The sequence below is a fragment of the Siniperca chuatsi genome, linkage group LG14, assembly GCF_020085105.1.
Source record: "Siniperca chuatsi isolate FFG_IHB_CAS linkage group LG14, ASM2008510v1, whole genome shotgun sequence".
Taxonomy (NCBI): Eukaryota; Metazoa; Chordata; class Actinopteri; order Centrarchiformes; family Sinipercidae; genus Siniperca; species Siniperca chuatsi.
The window spans coordinates 14132514-14155859 of record NC_058055.1 but is presented as its reverse complement, the minus strand read 5'-3'; the positions used below and the strand labels follow the sequence as shown (position 1 = coordinate 14155859).

Here is a 23346-nt window from a genome sequence, read left to right as displayed (position 1 = left end):
CACACACACATCACGCAGTTTTCGATGGAGCTATTTACAAAACCTTTCTTATCTAATGTAGAAAGACCCTAATGAAACCTGGAGATGCAAGCATTGTATAACTGATATAATAGAAGAATAAGAATTCAACCTAGTGGTATTAAAATTCCCGTTAATCCTTGCTACAGAAAAACACAATTTGCCTCCAAAATTGTCTTTTCAGTGTAAATTCACTCAGTGCACCAATGTCAAACAACATATTGACTGCATCTATATCAACATGTTAGAGTGGAGTCTAACAAAAAATATTGCTTGCTGCTTCATCTGTCAAAGTATCAGTGAGTAATTTGGTTTGGATTAGAGTGAACTCTGTTGATTTATGAAAAACATAATTTTAAAACCTTGTCTTAAAATGATACATCCTAAAAGCATCAACCAAAACAGATTATTTAACATAGAAAGTAATTTATTTCGTTGTAGTAAACAAGGAAAATGCTTTTAATATCACTGCAAATAATAGTACAGATTTAACAAATGTAAAGAAAAGGGACAAAACATGAAATCCTCTTTTTACCCACAAATGGTATCCCCAAGGCTATTATCATATTTTTCCATAGTTTAAAACATACATTATATTTTGATCACTGAGATAGACAAGATATACCCAGCCTCTCAGCAAATGCATGCTGGAATAAGCTCGAGCACCCTGTGACCCTGAACAGGATGAGCAGGTACTGAAAATGGATAGATAAATAGATAGTATATATTTTGGCCAAATTGTTGTCCTCACTGGACACTGGATCTGCACACACATAAACAAATGAAACATGACCTGTTTTACACTAACCATACAACCTTTCACAACACTAAGGCATAGACTTGTACTGTCAACATGGTTAATTTTTTCCTGGAAGACTACATAGCCTGCAGCCTCCCTACAGTATATCCTTTCATGTAACATCAAACATGAGGCAGAATGCATTGTCTGAGGTGGTTTAAAAATCTATAGACATACAAGCAAAAAAGCTAAAACATATTTCATGAAATCAATCAATCAATCACTTGCATATTTGCAGTACCAGTACCATATACCACATATTCGTAGTGTTTTTACTGTTTCATTTTTTATCTTTTATTGTTTATTTTTTTGGCCTTTCATTTCTATATAAATCAATTTGCATGTTGATTTTGGAAACATTTTCTACCATTATTCAACCAAAGGTAAAAACATCAACAGATCGTTTATGGAGATTTGATTCTACTCAGAGATTAGAGGTGAAGGATAAGTAGAAAGGACAGTGTTATTCATTTAGGTGTGAATCTCCGGGTGCCTGGCTGCTTTACATAGCAAAATCCATTCCTGAGCTGGAGTGGAAATATATAAAGAAAAGATTAATAGGAGTTCTAAGTGTCTTCTAATATCCCCAGTAGAGACTTATATTGTGTTTTTGCTTTTTAAATCACTGAAGCCTCACTCCTTGCCCTTAAGGACAAACAGCAATTTTCCAGGTGCTTTCAGCCTGGTAACTAGTTTGTGTTTGCAAATTAATTTAATTCAGCTGTAAAAACAGCTTTGATCTGTGAAATGTCCTTGTGTAGTGGTTTTATCCTATAGTAATGCACCACTATGCACATATTCTTAAAAAAGAGAAAGTAATTGGTGTTCTATTAGAAATTATTAATTTATAGCACGTTGTGTCTAAGGACATAAGTAGCCCCAACAATGTTGAGAACACTATATGCAAGGTACATTTACAGGCATATAAAGGTTTTTTCAATTATTCTGACTGATTAGATGTCTTCTCAGGTTGACATTGGGCAGTCAACAAACTGCATATACATAAAAAAATAAATAAAGATGCGAGTTGTCTTGCTCTAACAGCTACAACAAAACAAACGGGGGAGTCAGGGAGCCATCAATCAAGCGTAGCCTGTATACACCCTCAACCCTGGTTCAGCCCAGATAAAAGTGCAAACACCTGTCTGTGAACCATGGTTTTGAGTTTAACTTAAGGAACAGTGAATGTCATTTTGAGTTCTCATACCATAACTGGAATAACCGTTGTTTTTCTCAAAGCTGAAACATGTTATGCTAAAGCTACTTTAGACAAGGCACCAACTTTTAAACATGGAAATGTGTTAAAACATCATTTAAAACACAATAAGGAGGAATGTAAATCATCACATTATGTACCTTATTCAGGATAAATAATAATACTTTAATGTGCACTATGTTTATTAGGTCCACAAATTCTCAGTAGTGTTTCTCCTTGCAGTGGATAGAAAATGTCTTAGAACCTCAAATTGCCTCAGAAACTCATGCATAGCTGTCACGTACTGGCAGCAGGCTTCATACCTTAATCCCAGATTAAGTTTTGAAGCAAGGTTACTCAGTGATTAATCTTAGAAGCTGTACATCATTTGGTATGTATTCATCAGTATGTAACTGTGACTTTCAGTTCCCCAACTGCGCAACGTGTCCCATGAAATGAAAGGATGGATTGCATTAGACAAAAAATCAGACTCATTAATGATACATCATTATGCATCCACTCCAATGTCTCACTTCTCCTTTTTATCTTACTTTGCTCTCTTGTCAAGATTGTTATTCTTGAAACAACCATCACAATGAATAATTTCTTCTTACACTTGCAAAAGCAGAATATTGGTGGAATTTGTGAGACACAACTACCTTTAGACCACCAGTTTCTGAGATCCAGACTCCCACTAACATTGCACTGGATGAAAAAAACTGTTCTACCAAATAACCTTCCAAACCTAAACTGCTCACATGACTAGACTTATACGGGCCATATAGGTCAAAGAAAGTGTTCATTCACAATGGCTGTCACTGGTCAAGGTCATCAAGGGTCTCCATTTATTCTGAGGGTTTTTCTCTTACATTATTGGTGATGCAGTTTCTGACTGAACAACCAGTCTCTTGTCTAATGGAAATAGCCTGCTGTTACTGCTGCTGAAAATGTAAAATGCATTACTTCCTCTGTCTCTGGAGGATATTTCTCAGAAGATATACATACGCAAAATCTGGTCTATTATAATCCAACATTGCAGTTAGGTTTCGATTTTGTTGTGTACAAGTGGAAAATGTGTTGGGAGGTTGCTTAATATATGAGAATTAATCATCTTGGGACTATGACTATTCAAAGCTAATTGCATCACAATCTGGCTATTTGTTTGGAGAATATGGACCAAAGTTGATAAGGGTACATTTTGCCCAGACAGTAACAGTAAATGAAACATCAGGGGTTCACCAAAAATGTGCTGAATCATGTGGGAACGATAGCAGGTTTTATGGTGCGGCCAATCCCTGCCCCACACTCATTATCCTCATAAGCAGCCAGGTATAATAACACCCACTTTCCTCTTTTTATTATACATTTAATTTTATTGTTTTTTTTTTACTTATTTAAAACTATCTCTACTTTATTAAATAGGCAATACATTCACGATTAAGACAGAAAGTGTTTAAGAAATTGTATATAATATCATGCAGTATTGCATTTTTTCCTATACCCCTCTATCATGGTGGCATTGTAGTAAACCTACAGTGTTGTTTGTCTGATGTGCCTTTAAGGGGCCCCTGGCCTCCCTCTCACTTTGCTGTTTTGGTGGACTTGGTAATTTAGTTGTATTTAATTAATGTTTTAGATACTGAGTGAAAAGCTTCCGCAAAAACGCTTAATTTTATAATTAATTTTAGAATAAATTTAGGATCCAGGACAGTTGGTTCCACTGTACTAGGCTACTGCAAAAACGGTCCCAACAAGGACATTGTACTACTGGAATATTATAGGAACTTTATAAAGGCTTTGAAATGATAGGCTACTCTGTGAAATAGAGCTCAGGATTTTTCAAGATATCGTGCTCAAGACCAGTTTGACCAAACATACTGTATATGACTGCCCAACCACTTAGGGTCTGTCCCAACAGAAGCAAAAATACAGTATATAAAAATATGACGATTTACAACCAGTTCATGGATTACAACAGTCCATAAGGAAAAAGAAATGGGCACACATAGGCCTATACATAACTTAATTTTCAAGTTAAGGTGGTGAGCTGGCAACATTAAAGGGTGGAGATCACACTCAGAATGAGAGCTTCTGCTCATACTGCCTATAATGTACAGATGTACAGTATGTTTATGGCTTACACATCCTACTTCCATCTGTTCCTCGTGCATTTTAATGTGCCCTAGATATAATGTGTAAAATATAAAGAACGTCTATTATAGCATGATTTAGAATTAGCTCTGGAGCTGTCCATGATTGACATTTACTGTAACAGCCATGGGGGGAAATTGCATGACATAATCATGCATTTGTGTATGACAAATGCGTGTCTTGTGTAGTTTTACTTCCTGCTTGTGATTAGTTCGCTTATCCTTCCACCTGTGTCTCGTTGTCTCCCCTGCCTGAGTGTATTTAGTCTGTGTTCTTCCTTTGTTCTGTGTCAGATCATCATTGAACCTGGTGTCAAGTGGTCTAGCCTGTGTGTGGCATGTTTTCTTGGTCTTGTGGATTTTGTCTGTCGTCTACCTTTTGGACTCTATTGCCTGTTCAGACTGCTCTCCTGGTTGGTTCATCTCTGCCTGCCTTAATTCTTGTGTAAGCAACTGTGAACTTTATTGACTCAACTATCTGCACCAGCTCTGCCTCATAGTCTGCATTTGGGTCCAGTTCCCAGTTTTTCTTGTATGACACTATATGTAACACACATCTTGTAATGGTGTCACTGTCAAACTGGTGTATAGAAAATACATTTTTCCTTCTGTTCATTTAAAAGCAAACTATTGCCTTGGAACATGACTTTCTTTTTAGAGTTAAAAAAAATTATTTCAGTGTTGACCCTCTTTTGTGTAAGATACAGTAATGCTAATTAAAAACCAGAGTCAATTACTTGTTGACCTAAATTTTAACAAAATGCATAGGGTTTTTGCCCATCCATGCTCTGGTGCAGAAAATGACTTCAATAATAGTGTCCAGATTAGCTATGGGTATTCATGGTCTCCAGAGGATGAATCTTAATGCTTTTGGTTGACACATGACTCTCTTGTGACACCATCTGCGCAAATGTCAAAATAGGCATACAATTTGAATGAATGCATTTTGGAAACTCAGTAATCAAATAGTCAAGTTTGTTCCCATGACATTAATCTTAAACCAGATTTACAGGAAGTTTACTGTGGGCATACAGTTGGCTCAAACATTGAATCCTTATGTATTTGGTGAACCCCTGAACTTTCCTCTATGGCTACTTTCAGCCCAAAAGTGGATGATATTAGACAGATACAGTAGTCAAATTACAGCCAAATATTTCTTCATAGAATAGTATTCCCTGAAATCACAGGTATTTAAAACTGTAATTAGGTGTAGCAGAGTAACCTCTTATTCTTCATCCCTGGCTACATCAGAGAGCTTTAAGACCATTAAGTCCAATGCTCCACTACAGATAACAATGGCTGAATAACTGCAGACAATGATTTTATTTCAAAATTTAAGATTCAAACTTTGAGTAATGAAGAAAATTTCCAAAAGTTAAGAAACTAGAAATTAATGCATTCTGTACAGACATGTAAAGTACACTTTATACATGCATGTATTGCCACTACAATAGCTATAACATAATAAATGATGATCCTGCAGCAGCTGTGGGTAGTTCTGATTTGCCCATCAACATTCAGGTGTTTCTTAGCCATAACTGATCAGGCTGTGACTGAAGGGAAAAATGGAGAGAATAGATAAGAGGGCTACGGAAAGGCGCACACATGAAAGGGGGAGAACGTGTAACTTAATTAAGTGACAAGTCTTGAAAATGTCATTCTGTCTGTTTGGGGGAAGAAAAGTCTATAATTAAGAACCCTGATTGAATTCTGGCCATCTCCTAAAGACAGCACATGGCATTTAAAACATTTGCCAGTTTAACTGTGGAATCTAATTAGAATGAATGACTTGTAAATCAAATCCAACTTAGTCTGCCATGCTGCATTCACAATAATGGTAATGGAGGAAGGGAAGATTGGGCGGGTGAAGTGGGAGAGAGAAGGGTCTTTGAACAAGTAAAAGAGATGCGTGTGTTGGACCATGTCAAAGCTCTTGGTTTATGTGTCTGTCTGGCTCTCTTGCATTTCATTCACCAAACTTTGGTATAATATTCTGTCACTGTTACCTCACCTCTTTCAATCAGGCAGTTATGCAATTCAGTACAAAATTTTACCTAACAGCAAAAATCTCCGTTCTTCAGACAAAATTGTACCAAATAACTCTTAGATATTTGAAAATGTGAAAATATTTTGTGACATCAGAGATGGAAAAGACATGTAAGCAACTTGAGGAGAAATGCAGAAGTAGGAATTAGGATGAAATGTTTTTGTTCCTATTTCATCTGAAAAACAAAAAACAGACTGAAAACATGTGAGGGAGACTGTATCCACATACAAGTGATGGAAAAAGCAAGGCATTACAGTATATCTCACCTTTGATCTAAGGGAGGGTCACTATCACTCACTGTGACACTGAACATCAACTAAAGTCTGCTAATGCACAAAGGCTCAATGTTGGTGCATAAAACAGGGAAAACTGGCCTCTCTCCCAACTGCTTACCATTCTGCTGCTAATAAGATAGTAGAGAACCATGCACTCGATGAGGATATTATCATTTTTACAACTCAAGACAGAGTACAGCTTCTCCCCACTCGGTTCACTCTTTCTTTTTGTTTTCCTAAAATGTCAACTCCTCATTGTTTGAACTCTGCAACTGAATCTATGTTGCATAAGCTGAATGATTGCTATGTGTTTGAATTACTTTAGTGAGACATGATAGAAGCGTTGAGCTGTTATTTTAAACTACATTAGATAAGCATCTTTATCAGTCAGAAAATGCAAGATGTGAAACTAACTGTGATGTTACAGCCTTACATCTTATAATAGACCAGATGTTTTCTTTGTAAGAAGAGCAGAGTGTGGGCAATACTGTTGATCCTAGCTTGGAGGAGGTGTTCCTCACCATCAACCTATATTTGATGCTGTCTCTCAGCTTGTTATGAGTGCTGACTAATTGTTTATATTTTGCACTCTCAGTAATGTCCATAAATTGGTAGTTAAGGCTTTGTAGATGTCAGGGATGCCTAGGAAAAAGGCTAAAACACTTGCAAGGTACTGCTGTGTCTGCAGTAACTGGTGGCCACCCCTGAATGAATCTGAAAAGTCTTACATGGAGACACAACCTCCTCAAGTGTCAAGAGTTTGTGTCTTCTAGTATTTATGCTCCAAAAAAGACATAAATAAAAGCAATAAATAAGTGTGTGTGTGTGTGTGTGTGTGTGTGTGTGTGTTTTCACATGGAAGTGACGAAAAATAGAGGCATTTCTGTGGAAAGCAGAGGCAGACAAGGTAAGGGTATAATCCAATCTTGAGTACATGAGAAGTGAAGTACACTGAGCTGAAAGGGTTTTCTGTTCAAGAACTAACTTGAGCAGCAACACTAACACTACAGAGCTGAGAGAAGCAGATCAACAATCATCCCAGCTACACAGTTCATTAAGACTTATTCTGTTGCATGCAGTTAGCCCAGTCCTTCATTGAGGGGGACAGCTAGATCTTGTCCTTGTGAAATAGCAGCACTGAGTGCATTTGGGACTGCAGTGCAACAGCAAGCTCTGTCACAATAAGACTTGTCACATGATGCTTCCAGGGACTATAAAACCAAAACACAACTGCACATTACAGAGTATCAGCAGAGGCTGGAAGTTGATAATGGAAAGGAAGCTTCAGTGGATCCACATGAGGTTACAGGGTCAATTGTGTTGGACTGAATGCAGTTGGATATAAATATATTTAGTAATTAACCCCTTCTCAAAGAAATTATGTTTATTGTATATGCAGCTAATTTGCTCTGCCAAGAATGTTTCGGTAACACTTAAGGTACACAAGATTTAGAGTAGTTACTAGGGAACCAATGAAGAACAAATGGGGAACTAACTTAGTTAATGGTCAGTTCTTGAGTAACTCCTGATCAAATGTCAGAGTAGCTAATCAGTAGTTAGTCATTAAGGAACGACTCATGAAGAACGTGGTCAGTATGATTGATTCACAGATATTCATGAACTAATCATTACCTTATGATTCATTAATATAGGATCTCCCAGTCTGTTCTCATCATCAGTAATTCATCATTATCTACTATATATATATATATATATATATATATATATATATATATATATATATATATATATATATATATATATATATATATATATATATATTCCTTCATTCTCACTCGTTTCTTAATTAACTAATCATTAACTACTGATTAGTTACTCTATGACATTTGGAGTTAGGAGTTACTCAAGTTACTCGAGGAGTTACCTCAATCTTTCCCTAATATTAACGAAGTGTATGAATGAAGCGGATATTGTATTGAAAAAGCAGATACTGTAGGAAAACAAATTAAATATGCTGTCACAAAGAGTTTTGCTGTCGCTTTTCTGGTGAGGAAAGTCTAAGGTAATTGCATTGCTTTCCTTTTATCATTTGTTGAAGGTTTCGTGTATGCCGCAAACATCCCTTTCTTAGACCATCTGTTATTGATAAGAGGGCAGATTATTAGGGAAGCAACCTTGAAACATTCTTTCATATATTTTTAATCAAGGCAATAACAGAGGTCTGCTGACATTGGTTTAAATCACTCTCTTAGGTTTTTTTATAAATGTATTCTTTCTTTTTTTACATGTTAGTACACTCTCCTACTGTCCATATGCTGCATTGGCATAGAGGCTACAGTTCAAATGGAGCAGCCATCTAACCAGCTGGGAGTCAGGATGCACATACCATGACCATGAGATTTCTCAGTATGTGGATACTGGAATTGCTGTTGCTGCTGTGCTTTACAAACTAACTAACTGGCTGTTTGCCTGAGCAAGAACAGTGGTAGTTGCATAAGCAGGCTACAGGCTGTGGGTAGAGGAGTCAGACACAGATCCTGCTTTGTAATACTGAGATGTCTAATGTGTAATCGTCTTTGACGTCCCATTTGCTGTTTCTGGCATCTTTGTAAAGATGAAGAGAGCACTCCTATTTAACTTAGGGTTTTATGTTATATTGTGTAGGTGTGCATTCAGAAGGTTACGTAATTGTCAACACATGCGATACGTTCTGTTGTGTTCGTGTTTATTGGTGTGCACCATTCCAAATATCATAAACGACAAGGAAGGGAATGATAATGGTAAAGAACGTGTGTCATTATTGACTTTGCGTAGGAGGCTTTGTGGCAATTAGTTATTGCAAACTTGCTGAAACTGTCAGACGCAAGTGAGCAAGAATCTAGAAGATTTGGATCACATCAAGGTTTCTGAGCAAATAGATTATTTTTTCACTCTTTTAACATCTTCTTCTCAACCTAAAAGGACCTCACTGGTGGTTTTTGGCCCATAAAAACTGTGCACGCTTTACATTAGTGCCAGCTATTTTCCAAAATCTATTTTTCAGTTTTTAGATTGATTCCTACTTTCTCTTTTCCTAGAGGAAAAATAATGCCAGTGACCTTTCCATGGTGTAGATTGTCTTCTTAGAGTGGTAGCTGTCTGAGAGTACACAAACCATGAAAAACAGCTATTACCAAAGTTGAGAGAAATTATGCAGTCAGTCTGCTAGCATAAAGGAGTAAATCATCTCTGCCTTGCCCATTTTCTTTCTGGTCCAAGCACAGTGAACTGTAATTGTATAATGCGTAGGCAAATTTGAAGACTTCTGCCTGAAGGTCATCAGTGATGTGGCATGCATGCAGGAACCTTTAGTGAGAAGAACATCCTCTCTGGTAAAGAAAATAACAAGGCACACAGTGCCATTAAAGCACCATCTTGGCCCTGATGAAGGCAGGGTTCATGGCAGTGCACTAACAGGGCTTAGGGATGGAGGTAGAACAGAGCAGTCATGCATACATAGCTTTTATGTCTCTTTAACCACTGATGGAAGGGCTTTTGTGGATCTGTGGCCCTTTTTATCAACCACCAATGTCCCTCTTTGAGAGCACTCACATAAAGGTGCAATGGGCAAAGCAATACGGGGAGTGAAATATTGGTAGCTATCCAGGACTCTTTGACACTGAAGATCAAGAACTGAATACTGCAGAGTTCCACAAAGAGGGTATTGTGGAAGAGGGGAAAAATCTACTTTAGAGATGCTACTGTGTCTTCATTTGACAGATTTATCTTAGAGGGTGAACATTATTCAGCATTCTAGCATTTAGCATTTTTAGCACACTAGCAGTACGGCTTTAGGGATGGCATGACTCAACAAACTGGATGACTTGACATGACATTTGTTACAGACATTCATGGGCCCCAGTGGATGAATTACACTGATATTGGCGATCCCCTGACTTTTCCTCTAGTGCCACCAGCAGGTTCACATTTTTGTTTCAGAGTGAAATGTCTAAACAGTTATTGGAGGGATTGCCATGAAATTTGGTACAGACATTCATGTCCTCCAAAGGATGAAATGTAATAACTTTGGTGGTTTCCTCACTTTTCAGCTAGCCCCATCATCAAGTCAAAATTGTAATTTGTCCAATGCTTTGGTTTATAACCAGAATACCTGCAAAACTAATGATTCCCATCAGCCTCTTTTGTGTTGTCTTATGCTATTTAGCAAATGTTATTATGCCAATATGCTAAATTACGATGGTGAACATGGTAAATATCTGCTAAATATCTGCACATTTGCACTGTGAGCATGCTGACATTAGCATTTAGCTTTAAGTATTGCTGTGCCAAAGTACAGCCTTACAGTGTTGCTAGCGATGTTGTTGGCTCTTAGGCTTACTTACTAAAAAGAGACAACTCGGTGCAACTCATAAATAAGTATTTTCCTCTCTAGATTTTTATTTTATGCCTACTTTTGAGTTGATTTTGTAAGGTTTTTCTCTGGATTTTTCACTCCAGGTCCAGTTAGAGAGTTAGGCCAGTTCTGCCATTTGGTAAATTGTTTTGTCCTCTGAATAAATTATGAGATGGACTTTAAGCATCATAGTCTCTAACATTTTAAAGAGGAGTCAGATTTTTAATATAATTTGAACATTTTTTTGATTACATGATGTCACTGGCTTTCCAGAAGATAACTGGTGATTAATTATATCTTGATGCAAGAGTAAGAACATGGGCAATATCTGAGTTTGTCTCACTATTGCGCAACATTTTTTTGATTATGATTTTGTGGTTTTCAAGAACTATCATCGCTAACTTCAGGACAGCATGCAAGGAATGTTCAGATGTAATAATGCAAAATGAATATGAATTAATGCAATAAGAAGTGAACAAAATACTTTTTACTATAATTGCAAAGTATTTTCTTAGCCATCAAAACGGCTAGTTTGACTGTAACAAGTATGGTAATTTTCTTTTTAAAATAATCCTCTATTACATACTGGTATGGTGAGGTAGCTCGATACTGTAACCTGCCCACATTTTATTTACTTTTCACTTCATTATTATTATTTTCTGCCACTCTCAGCCTCTTATCAACAACATTAAAACAGACATCTTCATTTTTAATATCAAATTTAATGGAATCTGTGGTCATGAGGGGAAGTTAATCGCTGCTCTTAAAACTGCTTATATTAAGAGTAGTTGTAAGGAATGGTATTACAAAAGTCGATCTGTCAGTCAGAGGGAGCTGAAATGGAGATCATGTCGACTAATAGGAGGGGATGATGGAGAAGTGAAAGTGAAATTAGCCACAAGGATAATGAGTCATGTCTCAATGTGACTCCATTACACCATGCCAGCACAGCAGCACCTTATGTCACTCCAAACACTGCTGCCTAGTTGGCATCTTTCTGCTCACTTCCGTAAGTCAGAATGGACCACAGAAACCCCTGAGTGCTTAGTCTGCAGTTTTTCATATAACAAGGAAGGTATGATTTGTCTTTGTGTTCATAATAAGTGACCTTCATTACTGCCAGGAAGTGAAACACTGATTCTGTTATGCTTTTCTGACACTGTATAAATCATACAATCCATTTTTATATTTTAAATGCAGCAAAATAACTGAGTAGAAAAGGAGGTGAGTGGAATATTATGGAGCCCCCATAAGGTCATGGTGAGAATTTTTTTGCGGACTACTTTTGCATTACCTTGCAATACTTTCTTTTTCCATTCCTTCTGAGCCATATGTCTATTTGTAATGGAAGGTAGTGTGGATATTGTGTAGAACATTATCAAACATCTGGGTAGGAGGTGTATGTATAAGGAACATCAATTATTGCACCACACTTACAGCAACAGGCCTTCTACCAAAACCTGTTTCAGCATTAAAGGTTACTTTTATTTGTTTTGTGCAAAGAAACAAAGGACCCTGTGCAAAAACGTGTGTTGGTCTACATTCCTGATGTATCTCTGCAAGTGGTTCAATGTTGTCTGCTCTTTCTGTGACAGAACCACAGTCTCTGTTTGCAGCATTTCAGTCGCCCTCTGGTTGTTGCTTTTTTGACTCATACAAATACAGCACATTAGCTTTATGAGGTAGATTCAACTGCACATCTGTAATTCCGCCTCTGGAGACGTCTCCTTTTCCTCAGTGAAACCCCTCTGGGGTACAGTACAGTACAGAGTACAGTAACTGTTCACGAATGAAACCGACAGCATGCTGCAGATTGCTGTACTGGTTTCTTCTGGAGAGACCTCTTGATCTTAGAATTCATTTAATTTTACTTTCACTAATTACATAACCATGCATGAGCAGTAGTACTATATCAGCATACTTAATGCCTAGTTCAAAGTAAAATTCAATGAGCTGATATAGTGTTGTGTTGTGCTGGGAGTAATTGAGCGGAAATAGACATATGACTCTGAAGGAATGGAAGAAGAAAAGTAATGCGAGAGAATTCAAAAAGTAATGTGAGAGAATGCAAAATTTATTGCGAGAACGCAAAAGTAGTCCTCAAAAAAATTCTAACATGATATGGTTGAGACTGGACAGGGGCCTTATTGGGTGGACTCATTTATAGCACTCAAGTCACAACATGAGAGTATGCTTGTCTGTGTGCTGGTGTACATGTGAAGTAGCAAAGAAATGGCTTGAGATAAGTATTCCATCATAGAGTACTGTTTTCTGCACAGAGGACACATTTCTCAACAGTATTATTACAGAAACGTTTGTAAGGAACTGTTGTTGTTTTTATTATGTTGCTGTTTTGTTCAGGGCAAAAAGTGCCACTCCTCTCCTCTTCTCAGTTATTACAGCACTTTGCAAGAACACACGCTGCTATTAATGCCACTACACACTGAATACCAACTGGGGCACATCAAGAAACAATAAAATATAACCAGCGCACAGTGGGCGCCAACATGATTGTACAAATACTGCCTCTACGATTAGATTGAATTGACTGTAATGGAAAGAAAAAGCTGAGGAGTTGTTTACTTGTCCCCTGGGCCCTGCCCCAAACACATGGAAGTACACACACAAAAGCACACAGACATGTACTGTACACACACATTTTCTGAGCTAGATTAAATTCCATTTCTTTGTCACCATTCCAGTCAAATGATGGCCATAAATGAACCCGCCTCTTGTAATCTTGACCCACAGTGCACACTCTCAGAGTACAATCCTAGACCGGCTGTCAAAATCGTAAACCCACTCAAATTCATCATAGATAATAACAGACAAAATACCCCAGTGAAAACTGTCAGATACGAGCAGTGTATATGTGTGTATAAATGCATTATGAATCATGCCTAGGCATCGGGAATTGTTACTACCTTGATAGACTGAGCTGGAGGCTTTTTTCCAAAAAGTTATCTATAAAGTTATATAACTCACCCGTTTTATATTAAGGCTTAAGGGTATGCATAATTAAGGGCGTGACCACTGTGAGTGACAGCTGGGTGCCATCACAGGTGGCCAGCTGCAGCAGCCAGGCTTTTTTTGGCGGGCCTCAGCTCCATCCACAATCCACCTCTTTTCCCATTTTTGGATTAGCCGGGAGTTAGGCAGAGTCAGACACCTATGGGTGACATGGAAACTACGTCCGTGTTTTATACAGTCTATGGTCTATAGTCTATGTAGCTTTTTTACACTTGACAGAACAAGCTCATAGAACTCCACAACCAGTTAAAAAACTCAAAGCTGTGACTGCCATTTAAAGCTATTAAGGCTAACATTTTAGCAGGTACTTACCTTTTAAACATCCAGCAGACACAGTGTGACATTCTGACCATTGTGTATGTAAGTCCAATATTCACTCTCCTTTTAGCTGTGTTTTTTTCCCCACCAACTCCTGAGAATACTGGGTCTTTAGCTAGCTAAATATGTAACTTTGTTCATCAGTGAGAGCTGCCAAGACTCATGCTTTGACTGTGAGACTCATGCATATTAACCAGTTCACATGCATGCTCACACACCACACCTTGTATTTCTCACGCTGACAATGATAGTGAGCTGCTGTAACAAAAGAGTTTCCCCTCGGGGATCAATAAAGTATAGTAAAGTATAAGATTCTGATTCTGAGTACCAAAATAAGTCACTTGCGCTTGCTTGGTGCCCGTCACTGGTGAACTGGAGATGCCTTCCACACGCATGTTACGTGAACGCCCATGGGCAACATCCTAGTTGGAGAGCAGTCGAAGTTGAAGGACATTGGACATCCAAGACATGGAAGGAAACAGTGGAGGAGGCAGTGGAGGAAACAGTGGAAGAGGCAGTAGAAACAGGGAAAAAGCAGAAAGCTATTAGCAGAGCAGGCACCCATAGCTCTACTTTTAAAAGTGAGTGGTCAACCAAATGGCCATTCATCACCATGGGCACCACCAGCTCCTACTATTTGTGCTCTGTGTGCAGACAGGAGAACTCCTGTGCCCATCAAGGTGTCAGGGAGGTGAACATACATTTAAAAAGCAAGGGGCATCAGGCCAAAGAACAGGCACTCCAGTCAACAAGCAGTATTGCGCAGTTTTATGTCTCAGCCTCTGTTGGTGGCATGACCTCAAAAAGGTGTATGGACTGGGCTACACTGTTAAAGAAAAGAAAAGAAATGAAATTCCTGCAACTGAGCTGCCACCATTATGGTGGGCATTTGGAAACACCTGTAGGAGTGTTTAAAGGTTTTCTCTTACAGTAATCTTAATGATGTAAGGTGCATTGCAGGGTATTGTCTTGATTGCATAATGTTTTCACCAGTATACACTAGTAAAACATATTTCCACATCTAATGTCTTTTCATACTCATTATGTTGCTCATTGATTTCCAAACACCCCCAACTGGTGGTAGCTGAATTAGCACTTAGCACTTTTTTGAACATTGTAGATTATATCAGCATACATAATAAATAAAACAAACAAAAAATGTTTTATGTTGTAAATGTTTTACATGTTTTGGCTCTTTAATTAACCCCTTTCTGTTGCAGACAAGGAGAGCTGAGGTAATGGTGGCAGCGGCAATGGTCGAACACGATGTGCCATTTGCAGTAGCATTTTATTTTGGCCCATTACTGAAAGAATGCTTTAAAGATCCCCCCACTGCGCAGAACTACAACATAATAAATGAAGCAGCGGCGCCACATTTTAGAAAGGAATTGGTTAAGAAGATGAGGTAAAATGCTTTAACAATGATCACAGATGGGTCAAACTCTACAGGTATATTTTTTTCATTTTCCACACTTTCAAGCACCCATTTTTATAGATATTATAATTCACAGAACACACACATACTTCAGCCTGACGTGTAGCTTTAATCTGACAGACATGCACCTTATCATTGCAGGACGAGAGAAGATGCACCCTCACATTGTGCGGGTGCATATGACGGTGACACCAGCAAAGTTGTCCACAGGTTTTTGATATGTGCACCACCAGCGGGCGTAGCTGTGGCACAGCTGAAGTTATCTATCAAAAGATGAATGAGGCCTTGCAAAAAAATACTATACCATGGGGAAACTGTGTAAGTCTGTCCATTCATAATGCACCTGTCAATACAGGAGCAAAAAATGTCATCGCATCAAGAATTCTTCATGAAAATGGCAACATCTACGTCCATGGGTGCCCCCGTCACATCATTCACAACTCTGCCAGACAGACTGGGCTGGGGTTTTTGGAGGTGAGTATAATCATGTATGCTTTCAATGACCTATAAGTTAAGACCAAAACCAGGTAAAATGGTTTGTTTTGCTGTGATGTAATAAATCTATGACCAAAATGTGATTATAAATTATCATGTATTGCAGGTGTCTGGAATTGATCCAGAGGATCTGATTGTGGATGTGGGATACTAGTTTAGCGGTAGCACCAATCATAAAGGTTACCTAACAGGTATGCGCTTTAACCAGCCCCAATGTTGTACAAATGAAATGCAGAAGATTTTGATTGGATTGAAATTAAGACGTAACATTCTTGTCATAGAATTTTGTGAGTTCCATGGAAGTGGTTATATGGGAGCACTCCATGCACATTTCCATTGGATGGTTGAACCAGGAGAGGTGTTCTGCAGCAGTATGAGCCACTGGCCAGCTACTTCAAGTCATCAAGTAGGCCTCATATTTCAATGATACGAATACAAGATTATTACAAGAGACTGAAATGTAAACTTGTGTAGTATGCACAACCTGTGCTTTTTTATTCACAGAAACAACCAAGGTTCAGGAGGCTTTTGGAAGCATTTTCTAACCCAATAACAGAGGTGTACCTGTTCTTCTATCAAGCAATGTTGCCAGTCTTCTCCAACTTCAACCGCCTCCTCTAGAGAGAGATGTCCTCCATCTTCCTTCCACATGATGAGGTAAAATGGGAGGGTTGGGATATGCTTCTGCCAATAATGTGCTTTGTTTGTTCCTTTTTTTTATCAAGCACTACTTCTTAGGTAAAATGTCATTTTGAAAATCTTTTCTGAAATACAATTTTGTAGATGACAAATTTCATCCCTAAGTTGTCCTCGAAGTTTCTGAAGCCTGTAGCACTGCAGAGCCGGGAATCGCATGAAATCATCTAAAAAGGACCCATCAAACCAACTGCCAAGTAATTCACCAAGTTTCACATAAGCATACATACATACACTATCCACTCACGTAGACTGTTTGTGAGAGGGCTGCTTGTTCAGACAAGTTATAAGTTTGGTGATGTCATCACTGATTTGATGGGAGATACTTAAAGACGGGTATTCAAGTCAGCTACTGAGGTTGTTGATGTTTGTTAATGAAACCTGTGAAAGACAAATGTTATTGTGATCTTACCAGTACTTACCTGTTCCTAAGGTTAAAGTAGTTGATTTATTGTATCTCTCTGGCAGGAGAAAAGCTGAATATTGGCTTTACTACTTGAGCTACACTCAACAGGCTCCTTGATGCAGGAGACATTACAAACAGCAGCAAGTGAAGAGGTTCCAACAGGCAGCACTGACATTTCTGGTCAGGGCTGTGGAGTATGCCATGAAGAAACTACCCCTGAGAGAGCCCCTGCTCAAACATGCCATGTTTGTTGATGTCCAGCAGAGGACAGAGTGTGGAGTGGAAGATGCCTTGTACTTAGTCGACAGGTTAGGGTTTCACATTTTCTTAACATTTTGAATAGATTGTAAAGTTTGATGACCACATCTGAAAAAACAAACCCTGTTGTTGTTTCAGCTACTGTAACTTCATAAGATCAGTGCACAGTGTGTTCTTTTTGGTTTGCTGAACGTCTCCCGTACCAGGGACCTCAAGAGCATGACCAATTACCATTACCAGTTCAAGACCAAGCCACATTTGATGTTTAGAGCTTTTAGGGGAACATGGCATCAATGAAGAATAAGGTAAGAATCATTCAGCATCCTTTGACATACACATTGACTTAATCAACTTAATGCATACAAAAATACTTAAGAGAGTAATTAGGCTTCCTATATACATTTTTCAAAGGTGACCGGGATGAGCAGATTTGGAAGGCTCTCTCGTATTGCCAAGTTGGTGTTGGTACTTCCACTAGCAAATGCTGCTGCTGAACGAGTGTTCTCTGTGGTGTGGCTGAACAAAACCAAAACTGTTTGGCTCTTGATGGAACCCTTTTCTCCATCCTGACAGTTGGCCGGCCTTGAGCCACAATGTTTCAACACACGCTGCTGCTGAGGCGCTGCTGCTGACTAAGGGGCTGATTTGAATCATTCCTTAAAAAGGTGGGCTATGCGATTCTGGAGAAATCCAATACAATGGCAAATACCATGATATAGAGCAAACAACGACACAGCAAGTAATATAACTAACGTTAGCTAGGTTGTGGGTTATCAAACTGTCTCTACAGTTGCTGCTGCGAAGCTAACAGCCAGAGAGGACGAGACCTTTCCCAGAGTCAACACACCAGCTCCAGACAGCGATACTCACAACTCTCCTGCTACTATAGCAAACATCACAACAACAGCATATCTTGACAAACTAGAAAGTAAGTTTTTATGCTCTTTTTCAATATGTGCATAAAAAAACCTGAGTGGAAATGCAAAAAAAAAATCTCAAAACATTGCAAAAAAGTTTTAGCGCTTGGCTGAGGTGGAAGTTGGTGTATCAATAAAGGCAAAATGTGACAAATTGCAATGGAAACAGACTTAGCAAATAAATCATGACGTACAGGAAGCATGTGACTTAAACATCCACTGAAGCTTCCGCTCCACTGAAGAGATGAAAAATAGAGGCAGGCAAAAACATCAGATCTGTGTGGCGTGATGAGCAAACTAATGTTTTCTACATTGTTTTTCACTGTTTGAGGTTTGACTGGCACTGATTTCAGTCATCTTGTTGCATTTTCTTCTTCTGCAATCGCTAATTAATTTGCATTTTCTCAAAATTTGGTTCAAATTTACCCTACATTTGGATGGAAACCTGGCTATTGAGTGACTCATTTCACCTTACACATTATTTGTTGCTAATAAGAAAATAGTGGAGCTTTAAGCCTGGTTGATATTTCCCATGCACCTGACAAGATTAGCTTAAAAGCAGTTGTATTACACTGGTAGCTGGTCCTGAGGGAGCAGATCAAATGGTCAGAACACAGGCCCAGGTTCAATGATAATAAATTGTGGCTACTAAGGAATTCCACATGTGGTAGGACTGTCTCTTGGGAGTGGAGGCACATTTAACCTTAATCAATTGATGACGTTCAAGAAAGAGACAGCAACAGACTGCTGAAGGGAAAGACATGGAAAAATACAAGTTGGAGTAAGGGGTCAAACATGGGATGGAGCTGTGTCTATCACAATAGGAATGAGCCTGTTAGAGCCTGAGGTTCTCATCTGTTGGGTTAGTGCTTCCTCAGTGCAATTAATCAGATTCCCAGGGGACTTACATTCAAGCAAGAAGCCCTGAGACAACAGAGTAAAGGTTCTGTTCAGCAAAAACTAACAAACTCCAGTAATTCCAACCCAACACATTTGCAAAAGCTAAGCTGTCAGAGAGATCGGTGTAAATGTATGAGACAGTAAAAAGAGAAGCATGTCTGACACACCAGAGGGAGTAAACTGAAATAAACAGAATTAGGATAAAAAAGAGAATTAACGCCTTTCACATAGAGGAAATCTGACTTGCAGCTATTGTTTTAGTGGCTTTATAAGCTCAAAAAACAATTTTAGATATACCACAAATAAACTATTCACCACTGGAGGAAAGTGGCTGGATGCCATTTCTTTTGCTGTGCAGAACAGCAAGTGGGAAAAAACATTTTGCATTCATAATTCTACATTTCCATCACATTCACTTTTATTCACCCTCTATGCTTTGTATGATAGAGATATTGTATTCATATCCAGGGGATAAATAGGGATTAAAGGCTCTAAGATTGCATTTTGATGGCTTTTAAAGAACACTGATTTGCTCTGAGACAACCAATAGTGCATTTCTAAGTATAGGTAGAGGGAGCCATTGTGAAAGCACAAGAGTATGCAGTAATAAAGGGAGTGACCTCAAACTGAAATGAAGTTGTCCACCCAATTACATACATGTCTTTTTGTTGTGTAAACTATTTAAGCAGTCATTGTCATTACCAGAGACTTTGTTCCTTTTTTTTTGTTTGTCCTCAGTGATTACTTATTTTGAAGGGGGCAGAGGAGCTCATATGATTGGCCATAACTGATAACATCCAACAAACCCACTGATGATATATGATGATAATGTATAATAATGTATTCCCCCTAATCCCACCCTCCTTTCAAGTGCAGTGCACACTTCATGCCTCCGACCCCGAACATATATCAAAAGTTCACTGCCACATCTTATGCACACTGCACACTGCACACTTGTCTACACATTGCACTCTGTTTCTTGATTCACAAAAATAGGGCTTCTCTACCAGTGCAATGTATAGTATGAGTCTATATCGTATGAGCATTAGACCAAGCAGAATAACATCATACTGCACCACTCTGATAATATATCTTCAAATATTATGGAAGACAATTATGGAGGACCACAAGTGTTACGAAAATAGTAATAAAGCATTTCATTAATGAATTACTAATTGTACAATAAGAATAGACATTAATACATTGATTTACAAATTAATTTATTAATCTAGAAATCAATAGACTAAATTATTAAGTAATTAATTATTTGAGATTTTAATGGGCAATAAAAAGAGGAATTATAAAAATCATTTACAAATGAAATACTAATCCATTAATAAATAGTTCAAATTAAACAAGGGATTTACAAAAACAACATAAAACAGTCAATAAGTACATAATTTAAAATACATTAATGAATTCCTAAATAAATAATGGAATTTAAAAATATATTTGAAAATGCAGTTTAAAAAGCGAAATAAATTACTCACAAACTGAATTAAGAATACAGATTTTAATCAGGCATTTAAAAGGGCAATTTCCTTTCCCATTTGCTTTTCCTATTAGCTATTTGATTTGCTTAGTCAGTTAGCTTCTCCTTTTCAGCCTCTCCTTTCTTTGACAATTATAAAATATCTAAAAATAAGTTTAATATTATTATTGAGGATATGGCAACAATACCAGAAGCCAAGCAATCGGCCAAGCAATCCTAACGGCCACGCCCCGAATGTGTACTGCACTAGTTATCATTAAATTTGAAACAAAGTTATGCTATTTGGATTACAGAATTACAGAAGCCCCGAGAGGCAAGTGAGAAAAACAATTCTGGTGATCCATTTTGTAAGTCTGATCTAAATTGTTTTCTCACCTGTGTTTATGACTTTTTGCCAGGATAATTTTTCTAAGTTACTTTTTTTCATCTGTGAAAACAGGTAAAGAAAAAGTTTTGGCAGGTGAAATTTTTTGCTGTTGTAATACTAATTTCGGCCACAAGAGGCTGAAGTGCACCCAAAGTTCTAAATGGGACTAGAAGCATTCATGTTTATGTGTACCTTGTGTTTAGAGTGCATGGTAAAATTAAAACTCACCTGGAAGAAAACATGAATGCTTTTATTCCTATTTTTTCGCCCTTTTTGTTTTCTCTCTGTGAGTGTTGGGACATGCCAGATGGGCAACTACACGCTGATTATGTTTGTATAAAGAGTATGAATATAGATGGATATATGTATGTATATAGAGGATGAACATAGAGGTTGATTATGGATGTATAAAGAGGATGTACATAGAGGTAATTTATTTAAATTGTGTATGATAGACACTGGGGTGGATAGTTGGACTATTCATGATAAATATTAAGTTCATTGATTAAGTATTGAAAAGGGGTTGGACCAGATAAGTATTTTACTTCTTCCTACTCCATTTCAGATATACAACATTTATTTATGTTTATTGAAAATTCATTGGATGTGGTTACTGTTAATTTTGTTAGTTATTCTTGTTTTGTTTTTATTCTCTCTTTATTATATATAAATAAATAACACAACTATATACAGCAGGTAAAATAAGTATTGAACACGTCACCATTTTTCTTAGTAAATATATTTCTAAAGGTGCTATTGACATGAAATTTTCACCAGATGTTGGTAACAACTCATGAAATCGACACATGCAAAGAAATCTAACCATAGATGTCCATAAATTAAGTTATGTGTTACAATGTTAAATGACAGGGGAAAAGTATTGAACACGCTTACTGAAATTCATTTAATACTTTGTACAAAAGTCTTTGTTGGTAAGACGCCTCCTGTTTAGAGAAACGAGTTGCATACATTGCTGAAGTGTGATTTTGGCCCCTTCTTCCACACAAACAGTCTTCAAGTCTTTTTTATGAACTCTGATCTTTAGTTCTTTCCATAGATTTTCAATTGGATTCAAGTCAGGTGATTGGCTGGGCCATTCTAGCAGCTTTATTTTCTTTCTCTGAAACCAATTGAGAGTTTCCTTGGCTGTGTGTTTGGGATCATTGTCTTGCTGAAATGTCCACCCTCATTTTATCTATATCATCCTGGTAGATGGCAGCAGATTTTTATCAAGAATGTCTCTGTACATTTTTCCATTCATCCTTCCTTCAATTATATGAAGTTTGCGAGTACCATATGCTGAAAAACAGCCCCACACCATGATGTTTCCACCTCCAAACTTCACAGTTGGTATGGTGTTTTGGGGGTGATGTGCAGTGCCATTTCTCCTCCAAACATGGTGTGTATTATGGCATCCAAAGAGTTCAATTTTGGTCTCATCTAACCAGACTGTATTCTCCCAGTATGTCACAGGCTTGTCCAAATGTTGTGCAGCAAACTTTAAACGAGCTTCAACATGCTTTTTCTTCAGTAATGGAGTCTTGCGTGGTGAGCGTGCATACAGGCCATGGCGGTTGAGTGCATTACTTATCGTTTTCTTTGAAACAATTGTACCTGCTAATTCCAGATCCTTCTAAAGCTGTCCGCAAGTGGTCCTTGGCTCTTGAACAACTCTTCTAATAATTCTTTTCACTCCTCTGTCAGAAATCTTGCGAGGAGCACCTGGTCGTGGCCGGTTTATGGTGAAATGATGTTCTTTCCACTTCCGGATTATGGCCCCAACAGTGCTCACTGGAACATTCAGAAGCTTTGAAATCCTTCTGTAACCAATGCCATCAGTATGTTTTGCAACAGTATTGAGCAAGCTCTTTGCTTTTATCCATCATGAGATGTTTCTTCTGTGACACCTTGGTAATGAGACACCTTTTTATAGGCCATCATTTGGGATTGAACCAGCTGATATTAATTTGCACTGAAAAGGGGCAGGATTGCTTTCTAATTACTGATTGTCTTGGCTTTCCATGCCTTTTTGCACCTCCCTTTCTTCATGTGTTCAATACTTTTTCTCTGTGTCATTTAACATTATAACACATAACTAAATTTATGGACATCTATGGTTTGATTTCTTTGCATGTGTGGATTTCATGAGTTGTTGTTGAGTTGTTTCATTTCAAGCACCTTTAGCTATTGAATA

The 23346-nt window shown here is 37.9% G+C and overlaps 1 long non-coding RNA gene across 1 annotated transcript; it reads left to right on the top strand.

Moving 5' to 3' along the window:
• Nucleotides 1–15415: 15415 nt before the first annotated feature.
• LOC122888521 lies at nt 15416–18328 on the top strand. Its single transcript, XR_006380714.1, has 9 exons — nt 15416–16095; nt 16223–16307; nt 16398–16522; nt 16621–16773; nt 16900–17009; nt 17281–17526; nt 17615–17781; nt 17888–18141; nt 18267–18328. It is a non-coding gene; the product is annotated as an uncharacterized LOC122888521 (long non-coding RNA).
• The last annotated feature ends 5018 nt before the right edge of the window (nt 18329–23346 follow it).